This window comes from Lonchura striata, chromosome Z, assembly GCF_050655825.1.
Source record: "Lonchura striata isolate lonStrDom1 chromosome Z, ASM5065582v1, whole genome shotgun sequence".
NCBI lineage: Eukaryota > Metazoa > Chordata > Aves > Passeriformes > Estrildidae > Lonchura > Lonchura striata.
The window spans coordinates 68457940-68474918 of NC_140740.1; the positions used below are offsets into that span (position 1 = coordinate 68457940).

At 35.3% G+C, this 16979-nt stretch overlaps 1 protein-coding gene across 30 annotated transcripts in view; it reads left to right on the plus strand.

The window, feature by feature from the left end:
* Window positions 1-16979, plus strand: part of PTPRD (protein tyrosine phosphatase receptor type D) — a 1154377-nt gene that overhangs the window by 337307 nt on the left and 800091 nt on the right. The gene's annotated exons all lie outside the window — the stretch shown is intronic.

A 16979-nucleotide genomic window follows, 5' to 3' on the forward strand; every position in this document is an offset into this window, starting at 1 on the left:
AAGGAAAAGAAAAAAAAAAAAACAACAAAAATTATCTAAAACTAAACCACTACTTATCTCTGTTAAAAATTTGTTTTGGATTTTCTTCTACATTATTTCAGCAAATGCACTTTTGCCACAAATGTTTCTAAGAGAATACAGTTTAAGCAAATGTTGGAGAATATTGACTAACAGTGAATTCCAGATGAGAAACTGTGAAAAATCACATACAGTGCCTGATACAAAGCTTTTCAGTCACATAAACAGTAAGATGACATTATTCAGTTCAGTTATAGTGATTTAAAGCTCTAATATATGTTGATAATCATTGCAAATAAGGACTACTTCTTTTTAAAAAAATATTTGTATTACTGAAATAAATTAAAGCCACTTATGTGTTCTGAGATTCTATTTTCATAGGCCCTTAAGAAAAAAGGTTTTACTAAATAGTATCAACTACAAAATAAGTTAAGTAAATAGACATATAATAATAGACAACACTTAGGTGCTTTTTCATCAAACATTGTATTGCTGCAAAATATTTTTTATTAAAACTCATATTGTTCAGTATCATCAGTGTGCTTCTGTCATTTGCTATTTCTCACTTTTTCAGATAGAATCTTTTCATTGCCAAGAACTTACTTGAAAGAATTTTATTTGGAAAGTTAAAAACCAAAAAGATTGGGTAATTTGTCTGAGTTCATTATTATTTTACTTAGGGATGATCTGATATAGTTCTTAATGCTTTTGATAAAGGTAAATTGCTTATTTTCAGTTTTGAATTTGTCAGGCATTGTGGGTTTTCGAATTGTTTAAATAACAAAGTGTTGCAGAATTTTACTTTTAGACATTTTTCTCACAGCCGAGTTTTTAGAATTACACATTCTATCACAAAGTACAATGGATTACATTTATCTTTTCATTTGAATTAATCAAAAGATTTCTCTGGCTTGCTCATACAGTTGATTAATTGTGTTTCACAATTCCATTTCCCTCTGCTTATGGATCCAATCCAAAAAGAAAAAAGGCATATGGATTTATGTTCTAATTAGTTGTTTGCATTTTTCATTCACAAGTCCTGTATAGTATACAGACTTGAACACAGTACGGAAAACAGATGTTGATCAAAGACTTCCATATAGTTTCACATGTATCTAAACATATATTAGTGTTCATCCTCATGGGTGCACTGCCTTGTACTCTTGTCCTTAGAACTTTAGAGAAACAGTCAGGTAATGATTGTGCAGTTTGAATTTATGGTTAATTTGCTTTATTGAGAGAGTTAAAATTGAATTTTTTTACTAACACAGTAGAAAGCAGAAAAAAAAGACAAAATGTCAAAACACAAGCACGGTGGGAATGTTTTTACTCTTAAAATATGTATTAACCATAAGGTGGCAGTGTGGCAACTATTTTTAAATGAAGTGAAAAAAAAAAAAAAAAGAAAAAAAGAAAAAAGGAACTGAAACTCTAATTTTCAAGGTATTAAAAATGTAATATGGCAACAGTTTCAGTGTTTGGAAAACTTTTCCTTTTTTTCCTTTTCCTTTTCCTTTTCCTTTTCCTTTTCCTTTCCCTTTCCCTTTCCCTTTCCCTTTCCTTTAATTGTTTTCCTTTTCCCTTCCTTTTTTTTTCAATTTTTTTTCCCTTTTTTTTTTTTTAATGTATATACCTGAAACAACTTAGGTGGCTGAAAGACTGAAAATCCTCGGAGTGAAATCTCACTTGCTAATACCTGCCTTCTGTCTATCTATTGTAAGAAATATGTAAAAAAAATGTTAAATATATGGTCTATGATATATTAATCTGACTCAGGGTGAGACAGTTATGAATATGTTTTTATATACTAAAATGCATTATTTTCTTAGAGAAGTAACAATTCATTTAAACATCAGAAGAGCAATTGTGTGCATATGTATATAGTCACATAGATACACTCTCACATGAAAACAATTCCAAAAATAAAAAACATTCAAGCAAACTGATCTTGTAAATTCACAAAAACCATCCCTCTGGTTTTCTTCTCCTATATCTCCTAAACATCTTTGCTAGGTGAGCACTGAAGGTTAGACAAAAGAGAGCTGGGAATTTATCATGGATTCTTCAGTTCTGAAGAATGTATTATCCCAGAAACTTCTCAAAAAAAACCTTGTAAAAATATTAAGTATATCACCAAAATACATATGGAGGAGAGCCCCATCCCAGTTTTTCTCAGATGTTTTCAAGATGTTTGATCTCATTTCTGCAGTCAAAGCACACATATAGAAAGCATTTGGCCATTCCCACTTAATTCTGAGCATGCAGATGGATAATGAAAAATCTGGATCAATACCAAATGTGCAATTTAGATACAGACCGTGTAGTTATTTGAGCTCTTTCCTTCTAAAAAATCTTTTCTATAAAGGCATGCCTTACAAAGCTCATAAAATTTCAACACAGAAAAATCTCTTAATTTAAAGTTAAATTCAAATATATTAATTGAAAATAAATTAAGAGGAAGAAAGAGAGTAATTTAATGTTCAGAATTGATTGCTCTTTTTTTCATTCACTAAAACACATTAGTAATAATCACTGACTTTACTGTTTGAAGTAAAATTATCATGCTTAAAACCAAGTTCCAGTACCACACTTACAGTGAATTTTTGCTTTTTATCCTTTGGATTAGGAGTTCTCTTGAACAACTGTTCTATACAAATCAGACAATTACCACAAAAGCAAATAAAACCAGAAATTTGACTGTATTTTAGTACTTTACTGGAAGTTGATAAAGTCCAGCAGTTATTTATTATAAAATAAATAATTTTATTTTATTCCACAAGGCTTCTAAGTATTTGTGACTTTTTCAGAATTTCTTGTCATATATATGGTTTTTTTCTAATTAGTAGCATAAAACTGTATTTGCAAACATACAAACTTTGCAGTTACCTTGAAGCACAAAAGAAAAAAACAACAAAACAAGAAAAAGAAATAGGAAACAAAAAATTCATGTGATACCAGAGGAAAAATTACAGAAAGTGCATGTTCCCAAGGATGTATTAATTATGTCTTACACTCTTAGAGTGATAAATTTTCATTTGATTCTTGTGAGAAGAAAGACATCTAGATGTTTCACCTATAGAATACCATGGTTTCAGTAAATAAAAATTACTTGGTTCACCCACTAAGTGTTAAGCATAACATTTTTGAAACTACTTAGATATAAGTAAAGCAGCTCATGGCGTGGGGGGAAGTATTTTAAAATGAGATTAAGAAACACCAACCACCTATTCCACCCCTCAACCTCATCATAAAAACCCTCAAACTCAAAACCAGCCAACCAACTAAACAGCTGTGTTTGTGCACATGTAGCATTAGAACTGATTAAATAAATTCAATCAAAAAAAGAAGAATATAAGTCATCAGTAATGCAGTGTTGCATAAGCTATTCAGTGCTTTAGGTGTCTGAATAAACTGTTGAAAAATAGACCATTTTACTCTTAGGTTTGCACCAGGGTGTTTTCACTGGAGCACTTCTCTCTTGAACCCTGCAAATTACAGGTGGAGGCAGGTGGCAGCCTGCCTGCTTCCTTAAAGAAGCAGGTCCCCAGTCCATGAACATCCTACTGCACTGAGCTGTGCCACCCTACCACAAGAATGGAGTCTCCTCCTGCAGCCCGTCTTGCTGCAAGGCAGCTTGCATTTCCACATCCCTCAGTAGCAAGCAGCTCTTCACCCCTTGTAGGTGCCCAGGCACTGGCAGAAAGTACTGCAGGAGTGGCCTCTGTGGAAACAGGCTGAAGGGCTGTCCTGTGCTGGACACAGATGTGTGTGTGTGTGTCCTGTGTCCTGTGCTGGACACAGATGTGAGTGTGTCCTGTGTCCTGTGCTGGACACAGATGTGTGTGTGTGTGTCCTGTGTCCTGTGCTGGACACAGATGTGAATGTGTCCTGTGTCCTGTGCTGGACACAGCTTCCTCCAGTGGACCCACCACACCCTACAGCTGTGCCCTGCTGCAAAGTTCATGGTACCTGGGGGAATGAGTTCATGGGGAAAATGCTCCAAAAAAGGATGCTCTATAGTCAAAGGGGAAAAAGTAGTGGGCAACATGAGGGTGAATATTAAAGGTAGAGAGAGAAAGGGAGAAGTTACTCCAGATGCCACCATAGGGATTTCCCTGTAGCCAGTGGAGAGATGCACACAGTGGAGGAGGGAAAAGGAGGAAGATGACCACACCTCCCCCCGTCGAATGTACCCTTCCAACACATTGCCCCGGGCACCTAGAGGAATTGGGAATGAAGACTGATTCCAGGAATGAAAAGTGAATCAGGAATGAAAACTGAAGTTTAACCTGAGAGAAAGGTGATAAAAGGTGTTGTTTTAGTATTTGTATTTTTTTCTCACTACTTTAATCTATTTTATTGGGCAATAAATTAAACTTGTTCTCCCCCAAACTAAGTCTCTTTTGTCAATAAGAGTAATTAGTGAGTGATCTTCCTGCCTTTTCCTTTATTTATGAGCTTTTTTCATCTTATTTCCTTCTCCTGTCCTGAAGAGAAGGAATGGTAAATGAGCAGCTGGGTGGACCTTGACTGCCTGCTAAGGCTTAACATCACAACAGGCTTCTCAAAACAGTCACTACTATTGGTCTATTTGCTTTCACAATTTTTCATCAGTTCAGTCCTGTATTTTGCCTCTCTCTCTTCATTATAGGTAGAGGCATGTGTCCCTGGTCCTTGTGCAATATGATTTAAGCAGCACTATGTCATCTTCTATATAGGAGCATAATATTTCTCAGTCATTTTTTGCTTCAAGTTGATGCACCTTTTTCTTCCCATATCATCCACATTTCTTGCTATCTTCTGTATTCCTCATACGATGTCAGATCTTTCCTCATTTATCTTCTGTTTTGTAACATCTTATTTAGAAGCTCACTTTCCCACTGACAAACTACACAACCTCTACAAAAAATGAAAGAATGAGACAAGCCTCATTATGTAAAATAAAGTTATGGGGGGGTGGATGGGAGGATGGAAGGAAGAACAAAACTTAGTTTTCTTGCAAGGGTTCACATAATAATTGAACTGCAGTGAACAATGTTGCTTTCTTTGGCCTAGCTTTGGGGATTATTTGTGCTTAATCTCAGAAATTCATCTTTGGAAGTTCTGTTCTTCCTCTGTGGATTCCTAGGTACTCTGTTGACATTTCTTTCCAAGTCAGCCAAATGAAAACACTGTTTACAAGAGTATTTTTTGCTTTCTCACATCACAGAAAACATATGAGCCAAAAGCACAACACTTTTTTTTATAGCACCATGTGTTCTGGGGACAAGTGCATCTAGAGAACATAGAGATGATTATATGTGAAGAGTGGGCCATAACAAAGGCAATAAAACTGAAATTTTCCAGGATATGATTTTTCACTTTTTTTCTATTTTGTCAACTCAGCACATTAGTAATGAAATAAATCTGTTTCCTCAGCTTTTGTCACGTGGACAAGAAGAATTCTGATGTGTGAAGTCTCTCCAGACTTCTCAGTCTGGATTTCATGCCACTGATTTTGTTTAAACTATGTAAGATATTAGTAGAGCTGAGAACTATAAGGTGGACTCCTCTCTTCTTGATATAACACTGTTTACATACAAGAGCATTTTAAAACATAGCATAAGAAAACAAGCAAAAGAAGTCTCAGTATGGTGAAGAAAGGAATAGGAATATGGAAGTACATGAGTTTGAATAATGGTCTCAGACTATTTCTATTCTTTTCAGAAAAGGTATGCTTCCTTTCAGACCCCTTGCTGGTCTTTCTTCTTATCTTTCCAGTTAAGAAGAAAGAAACAAGCTCCTAGTGAATAATTTAATAATCTGTTTGGAAAGTTATTCTGTGTTCATCTACCAAAATACAGCATGAAGAAAACTAGCCCTATGCAAGTCCAATTAGCTTCCTGCTTTCTGCAAGTTATTCAGCCCTGAGTAGGCTATGTGCCAATCACCAATAAGACCATTAAACATTTAGGGGTTTATTATAGTCATAGTGGAGCAGACTTAAAATATCCTAGGACATTAAGTGATCAATCATTAATTTAGTCTGTATTCTTTGCTCCTTCCCTCTGCTCCTAAGTCTTTGCTTCTGCAAAACACATTTTTTTAAGAAAGCTTAGCTATAGTTGACTTTCAAATATGTGAGAAAGAATTGACAGCCATTTCCAACTCAGACTCTTCATGACACCACCAGTCATGGAAAAAAATTTGAAACATATGCAAGGAAGATTGCAGGTCTCCACATTCCAGGAATTATTATGCCATTTCCAGTGTAGGAAGAGTGTCTGTTATTATTTTCTGCAGGAAAGCTCTTCTACTTAATTTAAATCTCAGGGTTGATTCAAGAAAAAAATCGAATCGTACACATATTTTTGTCTAAGTCAATTTTTAAGGAGACTTCTAAGCTGACAATTAATAACTGGTATTTGCCAGGCCCTTTTTTCATTGCTGTAAGATGGGGCACACAAATGTACTTCTCCCCTAAGAGCGGTATTTGGTCAGTATTTCTTTGGAGTAACTATGAGTTTTGTATTAGCACTTCATAGAGTGGAATACAAAGATCAAGAATGGCAAAAATTTCTCCTAGCAATGTCAACAGGAGAAAAACCTTACCTCTAACTGCAAAGAAGGAGAAAAGAGAGATGCCTTAAAATAATTGATAGCAGATATGAAGGCTGTAATACATTAAAAACTCCTTAGTGAATCTGAACCATACTAGTCTAAAAAATGTGAACTGTCTCTCACTGTCCAAAATGTGAAGATACTATGCATCTTTACCAGCGAGGCACTCATCTAGTTCTGCAAATTACTGATGTATAAAAGTGAGAGCTCTCAGAATCAATAAATGAATTGCAGAAAATGCTTCAAGAATTTAAAAGAGTTCTAATAGTTTGGTATTTTTACATAATTTTTCTATGTGTTGAAAGGCTATATGTAAAATGTAAAAAAAAGAAACCAGTGAAAACTATCGTGACAAGTAGCTTACTTTTATGATCAGGACATCATATTACGCTTGAGTGGACTATGTGCTGTGAGCACGTTATCATCATCTGAGTTAATCACACTGAATTCTAATTTTGTTGTGGGATGTTAATTTAGAATTTTAAGGCCACCAAGCACATGTTTTGCCTGAGAAGACTTAATCAGATGATACTATTATTTAGCATATTATTTCCCATGGGCAAATTAAGATTAAGAGTTTATCTCTGTGGAACCTTGAGAACCTAATAAACTATAGTGAGATCAGATAGAAGATAACAGTCATATACAGTTAATCACATTTTAGTTTATTCAAACAAAGAAATAAATTCTGATATTTGAGGAAAACATCATTAGATGGGCTTTCAAGTTTGACACTGAACCAGTTAAGTGTTTATGCAACTATACTTATAGAGAGCTTAGCACTACATTAATTTGAACTAGAAATAAAAAAATACATCACCCTTCTTTGATTTTCAGCAATGGTATTTATGCAGCTATTAGCTCCATTCCTCTGGTAATTCAATGCAGTTTGGGATTTAGCTGATGCTATATTAAAAAAAATTAACATGTTATCTTTATCTGTTTCATCAAAATGTAATTGTTTCAGGCATGTTGATCAAAGGTATACTTTTTTGATTTGATGAACTATTAATTGTCAAAGGAAGAAAATTTCCTTCTGAAGCCATTAGTTATTACAACTGTATGAAGACATGAAAATTTTGTGAAAGACCTAGTAAATAATTCACCTGGTATCATTTTTATTTGTTACTGGGTACATTCTACATTTAAGCTAACTTACCAAAGAAAGAAGCTTTTTCAATGCTAATTTCTAATGCTAGGAATTATCAAGACAGTCTCTCACTGGGATAACACACTGATTACTCACCATCTCTCATTAGTCTTTAGTTGTCAAGGAAAAAGTCATTCTCTGCAATTTCTTTATTTTTCCTCTATATTTTCCTAGGAGAAAATACAGATCTAGGAATCAAATCATGTCTTGCCAAATCACCAAAAACTAGCAGTGTAAAATAACATGTTAAAAAAATAGTGAATGTGGAAGAAATCAAGATCTTGGCAATAATAGATTTATTATTTTAAAATATTCTATGTTCCTTCCTTTAAATAATTACTTGTGTATTTCTTTTCAAAGAATTTCTTTTACAGTCTGAAATTAATTTTAATAATATAGTCTAAGAACCATCATCTTATTTACCATAAGTTTTAAAAGATTCCCTCTTCTACTTCCCAAATATAAAAAAAAATCAAAAATATTTTTTTTAAAAAATGGTATGTGGTGTTAATTTCTTGTCTGGGCATTTTTCAGCAAAAAAAAATTCAGGTTCCTGACTGACAAAGGCTATTCTTGCTTGATCCTTTTTGTGTTATATTCTACTCTTCCTCTGATTAAAATTCATTTTTAACCTCTATTATTAGGACATTGAAGCGAATTAACCACACTACAGTTCACTGACTCTCACCTTGGCTAGGGAAGAGAGTCAAAACAGGCAGTTCTATCACATACCTTTTCCATTGGACAGCAGAGAGAAAATACAATAAAAGAAAAGCTCGTGGTTCAAGATAAAGGCAGGGAGATCACAAAGCAACTACCTTTGTAAGAAAAACAGACTCAGCTCAAGGAAATTAATTTATTACTAATTAAAGCAGAGTAGGATAATGAAAAATAAAACTAAACTTTGAAAACATCTTTCATTCGCCCTCTTCTTCTTCCCAGATTCAACCCTGTTCCTAAATTCTCTACCTTTTCCTTGCCAGTGGTGCAGGAAGGGAAGTTGCAGTCAGTTCATTTTACATTGTTTCTGCCAGTCTTTCCTCCTCACGCTCTTCCCCTGGTCCTGTGTGGGATCTCACCTGTGGGAAACAATCTTCCCCAGTTTTCTCCAGTATGAGTGCTTCCCATAGGCTTAATTTCTTCATTAACTGCTGAAACATGGCTCCTTTCCATGAGGTCACAAATTTTGTCAGCAGATCTATTCAAGCACAAACTCCTATCTCCATGAAGCCATGAGTCTGATCAGGAGCATGCCCAGGCATTAATTTCCCACTTTTTGGGGATTCCCCTACTCCAGCATGGGATCCTGCAGGTGCAGCAGGTGAGCCTCTGCTCCGTGGACCTCTATGGGCTATCAGGGCACAGCTGCCTCACCATGGTCTTCACCAGAGATTGCAGAGCTTCTGTACATGGAGCACATTTTCGCCTTTCTCTCTACTGTTCTTGAGAGTTGAAGGGCTCTTTGTCTCACATATTCTCACTCACTTCTCTGGTTGCAATTGCCCCAGTGCAGCAGCACTTCTCCCCTTCTCAGATCTGTTTTCTCAGCAGCACTGCTGCTGTTTCCTGTCAGCTCAGCCCTGAGCAGCTGCAGGTCCATCTTGGAGCTAGGTGGCCGTGGCTCCATCAGACATTGAGAACCTTCTTGCAGCTTCTCAGAGAAACCGCTCCTGTTGCCCCCTGCTTCCGAAAGCTTGTCTTGCAAACCCAATGCTGATGATGTTGATAATAATAATAATAATAATTATTATTATTATTGCCATGAAAAGTAGGGAGAGAAGAATTAAACCTAACAGAAATGAACAGTGCACATTACAGCTTGTTACCACTGACCAACTGTCAGCCTATCCTCAAGCTATCCTCAAGATCAGCTGTTTTTGGTCATGTATATACTATACATGGCAATCTGTGGCATGGAATAGTCCTTTGGCCAGCATGGATCACCTGTCCTGGCCATGCTCCATCCAGGATTCCTGTAGAGCTCCTCAGTGGCAGAAAATGTGACACAAAGAAATCCTTGACTTAGGATAAATGCAACTTAGCAATCACCAAAACATTTGTATGTTGTCAACAGTCTCATACTAAATCCAAAACACAGCACTGCACCAGCAACAAGGAAAAAAAATTAACTCAATACCAGCCTGTGAAAAATAGCCTATTAAACATAGATATAGCAACAGTGCTATTATGAGAATTTATTGTGAAAATTCTTGAATTAAAATAAGTAAAACTCAGTTTAGATGTTTATATGGAAATTCTGTAAATTCCATAATTGATTATTTTTTGTACATTTTTGCATATCATTTAGCAGCAAAATATGAATCATGGAATAAATAATTTTTCTTTTTTAAAACTCAATACTATAAAAAATATGCTCCAAAAATGATCTTATGCACATTTTCTTGTTATCCAGCATTTCTACCAGCAGTATTTTACTAGTGTATCTCAGCAGTGAGCTTTGGCAAGAAGGAGAAAAAGAATTTCCTAGTGGTTAAGAATGCTCTAGTGTATCAGAAGCCCTACTTTGTATGATTTGCTAACCGTAAGACAGCTGTAATGAAGAGAAAATATACCAGTGTTATAACTTGACAGCCACATTTATCTATAAAGAAGGTTGTTTCATATCAGATCCCACCTTCAGCTCTATGAAAATATACTATGCTGGAAAGATTTCAAACATCAGGTCTGAAACCTCCAGAACAATTTTTTTTTTCTTTTAGGTTAGGTATCCAGCTAACAGACAAAATTCTGTATCATTTTCCAGTTGCATTTTCTAGTCACAAATCTTGTGAACTAGCAAGATCAGTGGAACCAGGGAACATTTTATTTTCTTCAGTTTTTATAAACATATAGACAGACTCAAGAAGAGCAGTGTAACATTTAAATCACCACAGTCATATGCAAAAGAGCCCATCTCTAAGTAAAGATAGTGTTTATAATATTATCAAAACCACACTGACCCATATCAAATCAGCCGTTCTTTCCTGTTTATTTTGTCTTTAGAAAATGCTGAATGCAAGATATTGGGAAAAGTAGCACAAAAAATCCTGACCAAACTTTAGGCTTCCATGACAAGTCTTTCATGTCTTCATACAAGATAGTTCCTTCTTAGCTGAAGGTTGCTTCTGTCCATTGTTGAATGAGTTTGTATGTTTCTCAGAGTTTGGATTTTTTAAATTTTCCATTATTTAAGTGGCCTTGGGGTTTACCAGTATCCAGTTACAGCAAGGACTACTCTGAGTGTTTCCATTCACTTTCTCCCTGATTAATTTTTCTAGAGCTCCCATTGAATTGTGAAGGACACTGTAGTTCTTTTGTCAGTAAAAATCTGCCTATGTGGAGTATGTAGCTAAATTAATCTACCATGAGACCTCAGCCCTTGATCTACATGCCAGGACTCTTGATGGAATTTGATAATACTGCCTCATAACCAAGAAAGAACCAGTAACTAGACAGAGCAGTTTTCTGAACACCCCTATATTTGTATTCTTCTGGTATTCCTGAAAATTCCTTTTTTAATATATAATTTTTAATACAGATAAGAAAAATTATAAAATAATCTGGAAAAAAATAAACAGAACACAAAATAATCCAAAGTGCAGAATTTCAGGGCCTTTCCTTCTTCCCCTTCCTATCTTTTTTTTTTTTTAATTTCTAAAGAAGCATTTCTGTTTTCCTTTTCACTGCACATTCAGAACATATAGCTACACATTATGAGCTGATGATGAGACTTTTCACTTTCTGACAGAAACAAAGAAATTAGAAAGAGATTATGAAAATGCTGGGGAACGACTCAAAAATAAGCAGAATCACCAATTTTTTAATGTATTGAACGTGCTCACTATCTATGGTTAATAGGCAAAGTGCAGCAGTTCTGTTTTTCCATTAAAATAAGTGAATATGCAGATATGAATGAGTTAATTTTAAACCATCCCTCAGTTATGTAAATGCACAAAATGTAGTGCCACTTTCTATTCTTATTACAATCGTGAGACTGTCACTATAATTGATTAATTTCATGCCATTCTTTCCCAGTGATCTCTTTGTCACAAGAATGAGCTATCACAGAATTTTAATGCTGATTACATTTTAGTTTTCATAATGTATTCTCATTTTCATTCTACTGACAAAGGTTGGCACAAAATCAGACCATATTCATAACAAAGACTGCAAAAATAAAGAAGAAAACTGTATAGAATCCATCTTCATGACAATCTCAGAACAATGGGAACAGAAATATCACAAAACAAAACTCTTTGTTCTTGTGGCAGTCTTGGTATTGTAATATCACAATACTCCAAAATGCATTTCTGGACCTTTTGGATTGGATATATTAAACTCATTTCAGTGTAGATATCCTTCACAATATTTTAAAAGGAGAGAACAGGAGAAAAAAAATTACATCCAAATGTGATAATTATGAATAATGTAAAATACTTCTTAGCTGTTTGTTAATTCCTAAGTCTACCACTGAGTTACCTCAGGAGGGAATGGGAACCAACAGGAAGGAATAAAAACAATAGTTTTCCATGGAACCTTTACATCACAAACTAGCTGTTTTCTCCAGGACTTAGGGCAATCATTTTATAGACTGCTAATATGTGGCAAAACTGTGAGTATCAAGAAAACAACATTTAGTAAGTCAGAAATAGCAGCCATTTATTGAAGGTATGTGTTGTAAAGTTATGAGTTATTCATATTATCCAAGTTCTCTTATTTGTCTTTTCTGTGTATACTATCTCTGTTCTTGATGGTCATTTAAAGAGACCTTTGCCATGATAATTCTTCCTAGTCCATGACTGCCTTGACTGTGTTGTCAATAGTATTTACTATTTTCAGCAGGATTTACTGTTGTCAATATGATTGTGAACTTGTGGACCTCACTTTTCTGCACTATCAGAGAGACTGTGTACAAGAAGATCACTTTGTGTCTCTTCCTGAAGAGGGACTCCTAATAAAGTCCTGTGAAGAAAAATCCTTTACTTTGTTCTTATCATCTTTCTTCTTTACTGTAGGGGACGAGAACTTTCACATCTACCTACATTCTCGGAATATATGAGAGTATGGCAGGTGCTTGGTTCACTGAAACCTCAACTGTGAAACTGACTTGGCTACTGTGTCTTCATATCTTCCCCTTCCTGGCCAGCCTGCCTGTGTCCAAAGACAGCTCAACTGGTTCTGATGTCCTTTCAGCTGGTGGCTTAATATACCTGACAATAACATATTTCTCCTAATACTCACTGTCATTTAAGTCAGCATTAGTGTGTAACTGAATTGACTTATTCAGAGAATAATTTTCACTAAAACTTTCTGAAACCTCTAGTTGAGAACTTACTGTTATATGAACTTACCTCTTCTGAAATGAAACATGATAGCCCTAGAATTTCATTGCTGCGAGGGGATTGATCACTACCACCCAGAGAGAAATGTGATTTAGTTCTTGAAAATCTGCCTCATATGGAGGTATTATAATAATTGATGAGTCTCAACATCTCTCTTCATCATACAATAAAGCTGGACACTCATATTTGTCATGATGATCATATTCTTATCAGCTAAAAGGAGCTAGTGCAAGACTGACAAATTCAGCTGAAGTATGGAGTTTCCATGTTAGGCTGTTTTGTTAAGAAAATCTACAGCTGTCTAAGAGGACCAAAGAGCCTTTTCCTGAATGTCTGAGTATTCCTTAAAGTCATCTACATCACAAAATTTGTGGAAACTAGACTAGAAATATGGGTTGCAGAGTGGGCATCATTCTTTGGTTTTTGATCATTCCTAGACAAAACAGAAACAGAACCTGTAGAGCCAGTGTTCTAGTAGCCACTATTGTCAACTCTGCTCAGACAGATAAGGCTTCAGAAACAGGAGATGCCTGTATAAGTGACATCAAGTATACTGGCCTTGCCCTGAATAAATTCCTTCTTAGCATGTATGCTTTGGATTTGTGATGAAAACAGTGTTAATAACCACTGGAATTATTTAGTTTTTGCTGAACAGAATTTACAGAGTCTCAAGGAACTTTCTGCTTCTCATACTACACCATCAGCAAGGAGGCTGGGGGTTCACAAATAGCTGGAAGTGATACAGCCAGGACAACTGACCCTAAATGACTACAGGGATATTCCATACCATACCACAGCACTCTTAGCAATAAAAACTATGAGAAGAAGAAGAGATAGAAGAAGAAGAAGAAGAAGAAGAAGAAGAAGAAGAAGAAGAAGAAGAAGAAGAAGAAGAAGAAGAAGAAGGAGGAGGAGGAGGAGGAGGAGGAGGAGGAGGAAGTGGGGAACATGCTGAGTTATGACATTTAAAGCTTTATTCAATATCATCTATTTCCCAGTCAAATAAATTACAAATTACTTCTCAATATCTATCAAAATTCCTTCTCTTTCAGTTTAAAACAATTACCTCTCATCCTGCTACTACACTCCCTAAATAAAGGGCTCCTAAATCCAGGCTTCTAGAAAATATACCTGGAGTCTTCTCTTCAACAGGCTGAACAAGCTCAACTCTCTCAGCCTGTCATTACTGGGAGGTGTTTAAGAGTCATCTCCATGACACTGCTCTTGGAAACCTATCTGTTGGCATCTGGCCCAACTTGTATTAGCTTAGGGAAAAATGTTATTCGCTGCAAACGCTTAGCTGCTGTGAAGTCATATTCAAAAGAAAGAGACAGAAGGACCATTATTCTTCTAGAGAGAAATTAAAATTAGGGTATAGACAAAGTAACCTGCAACAATTTCTTCAAGGTTTACAAAGCAAATAGTAGCCAGCACTGAGAGAAGATCAAAAAGTAACACTAAATACTTTGCTTAGATTCTAGGAAAAAGCCTTACAAGTACAGGTGGTGTGACTAAATTTCATCCCAATACAAAAAAGGAAGGACTCTGAAAAATAACCAGGCTTAGGAACTCTGTTTCTAGAAAACCTATTCTACCCAGTGAACTAATCATCTGCCTTCTCTAACAAGAGCAAGACTGTCTTCATTCTTAGGTAGAGGTTCTCATTTGCAACACCACCTCTTTCTGGGGAATGCAGTAGACTGCAGGATCATGTATTCACAGAAGTCCTAAATCAGCTGTTCTCTTATGAATGCAGGGAAGGCAGAATCAGCAACTGGCACCTCTTACGTCCCCAAAAACTGATAATCATTCAGTTTTTAGAAAGTCAGCCTTGACACTGGTGTTTGTCTTTTCTGACTTCTAGAACGTATATTCTTTGCTTTTTGGTTCTACATTGATCTTGTCTTACTGATCCTCTTTCCCCTCTGTACTATTGCTCTTACACAATGTTCAGCAGATGTGGTCTCTCTGTTGACTCTCTGCAAAGCTCCTCAGGGTTTAGGAACCTTTAGGCTGGAAGCAGATCTTATGGGCGTGTCTCCTGGCAGTCAGAATGCTGTAGCTTCTGTCCTGCATAAGCAATATCACAGTAAGAACGCAGCTCCAGAGAAGAAGATTTATTGAAAATAAAGAAGAAAAGCAACAGATGAGCCTAGCAAGGCCTATGGTCAGAGTAGATACAAATTGCAGTTTTAGGTGGAACTTGAATCATACTGACATATGTGAAGAATAGAAGTGGTCCTGCTCTGTCTTCATCATTTTTAAATGAGTGAAATTGTTCTATACATTCTGATTATTTTGTGATAAATATTTTCAGAAGAAAACAATACTTCCATATTAAAAATGAAAGAGTTAATTCTGTCTCTATAGAAGACAAAACAAAACAAAAAAACCCAAACCTCCTCCCATAAAAAAGCCAAAAAAATCCCCTCCCTCAAAAAAAAAAAAAAAAACCAAAAAAAAAAAAACCAAATGACCCAACACAAAAAAAAAAAAATCCCAATCAAATATTTAACCTAAAGTAACAGTCTTAACAGTCTTCTGGCCCTGTACTGTACATATACCACCAGGATATACTATACTGAGCCACTTGCTACTACTGCTGGATCACACAAAGAGAGTTGCTTTCTACCCTAAATTAGTCAATGGCTTAATAACTATAGCAGATACAACCCAATGTCATTCCTACGCTCATCCTCTGTTATACAGTACCTTTGAATGTAGTCAGACTGCCTGTTGTACGCTAGCTATAAATGTGTTTTAACCTTAATTTAGTTATCCATCTTAAACTCGGGAGAGTTATGAATTTGCAGAAATGAGTGAGCAAGTCATTTACACAAAATTCAACAAGCTGTCTTTTGCAGCAAGTAAAGAATCAGGTTGTAACCATGTGCTTAAAACTGGGCAAAATCTTTTGACATACAGATGGAAAATGCACACACAGGCACAGGCACACACACAGCAGACAAATTCTGAGGGTTTGTTCTTAGCAATGACTGCATCTAAAATTATGTATTCTGTTCTCTGTGTAATTTCTCTTAAATGGCCCTTCATACAGACACCACTGGATTGTCAAAACATTGGAAAACCACTTCTCTCTTCACATGAAAAGCAGTTATACAACAAAATGTGAGTTTGGTCCAGAAGATTTGTCTTTTGGGTTGTATTTTTCATATTTTAAGCAGCCAAGAAAGCAATTATATAGTAGAAGTATATTTCACTTTAAAAAAAAAAGGTAGAGCAAACTCTACTTAAATATTAGTATATATTTGGAAATGTAGGGGAGAGGCAAAGACATTTCCACAATTAGAAAAGAATCTTAAAACAACAGCAAAGCTAGTGTTTAAATTGCAATTGTGCGCATGCATGATTTTGACACCCAAATGTTTATATTCATGACTTTTAAAGCAGTCATAAGAATGAAATTCTCTCACCCTTTCAGGCAAAAACACGATGCTACAGAAACGTAATAATTTATCTAATCTCTATTCTGTTTAAAAAAATTCAGCTTTCCTCTGGTAGAAACAACAGTTACTGTTACTGAACCCCATGATTTCTTTGTTTTCATAATTAAACTTAAGAAGAGATTTAATACCCTCCTGTTATAATATCAATGGTGAATTTTTAATTCTGTTTATAAAACTTTGTCATTCCGTAGTTTGTATCACTATGTTTTAAGCAACATATTTTATGTGACTAATAAATTATGGATTAGTTACAAGAATATGTTGTGCATGGAACCTCAAATTCACTGTTTTTCAGAGTAAACAGTATAAATTCTGAGCATAGATAAGTTAAGAGAAACAAAATTACTTTGTGAAGTCCTGCTTTAACATAGGTTAATTTTATGTATAAAAAAAAAGCCTTCC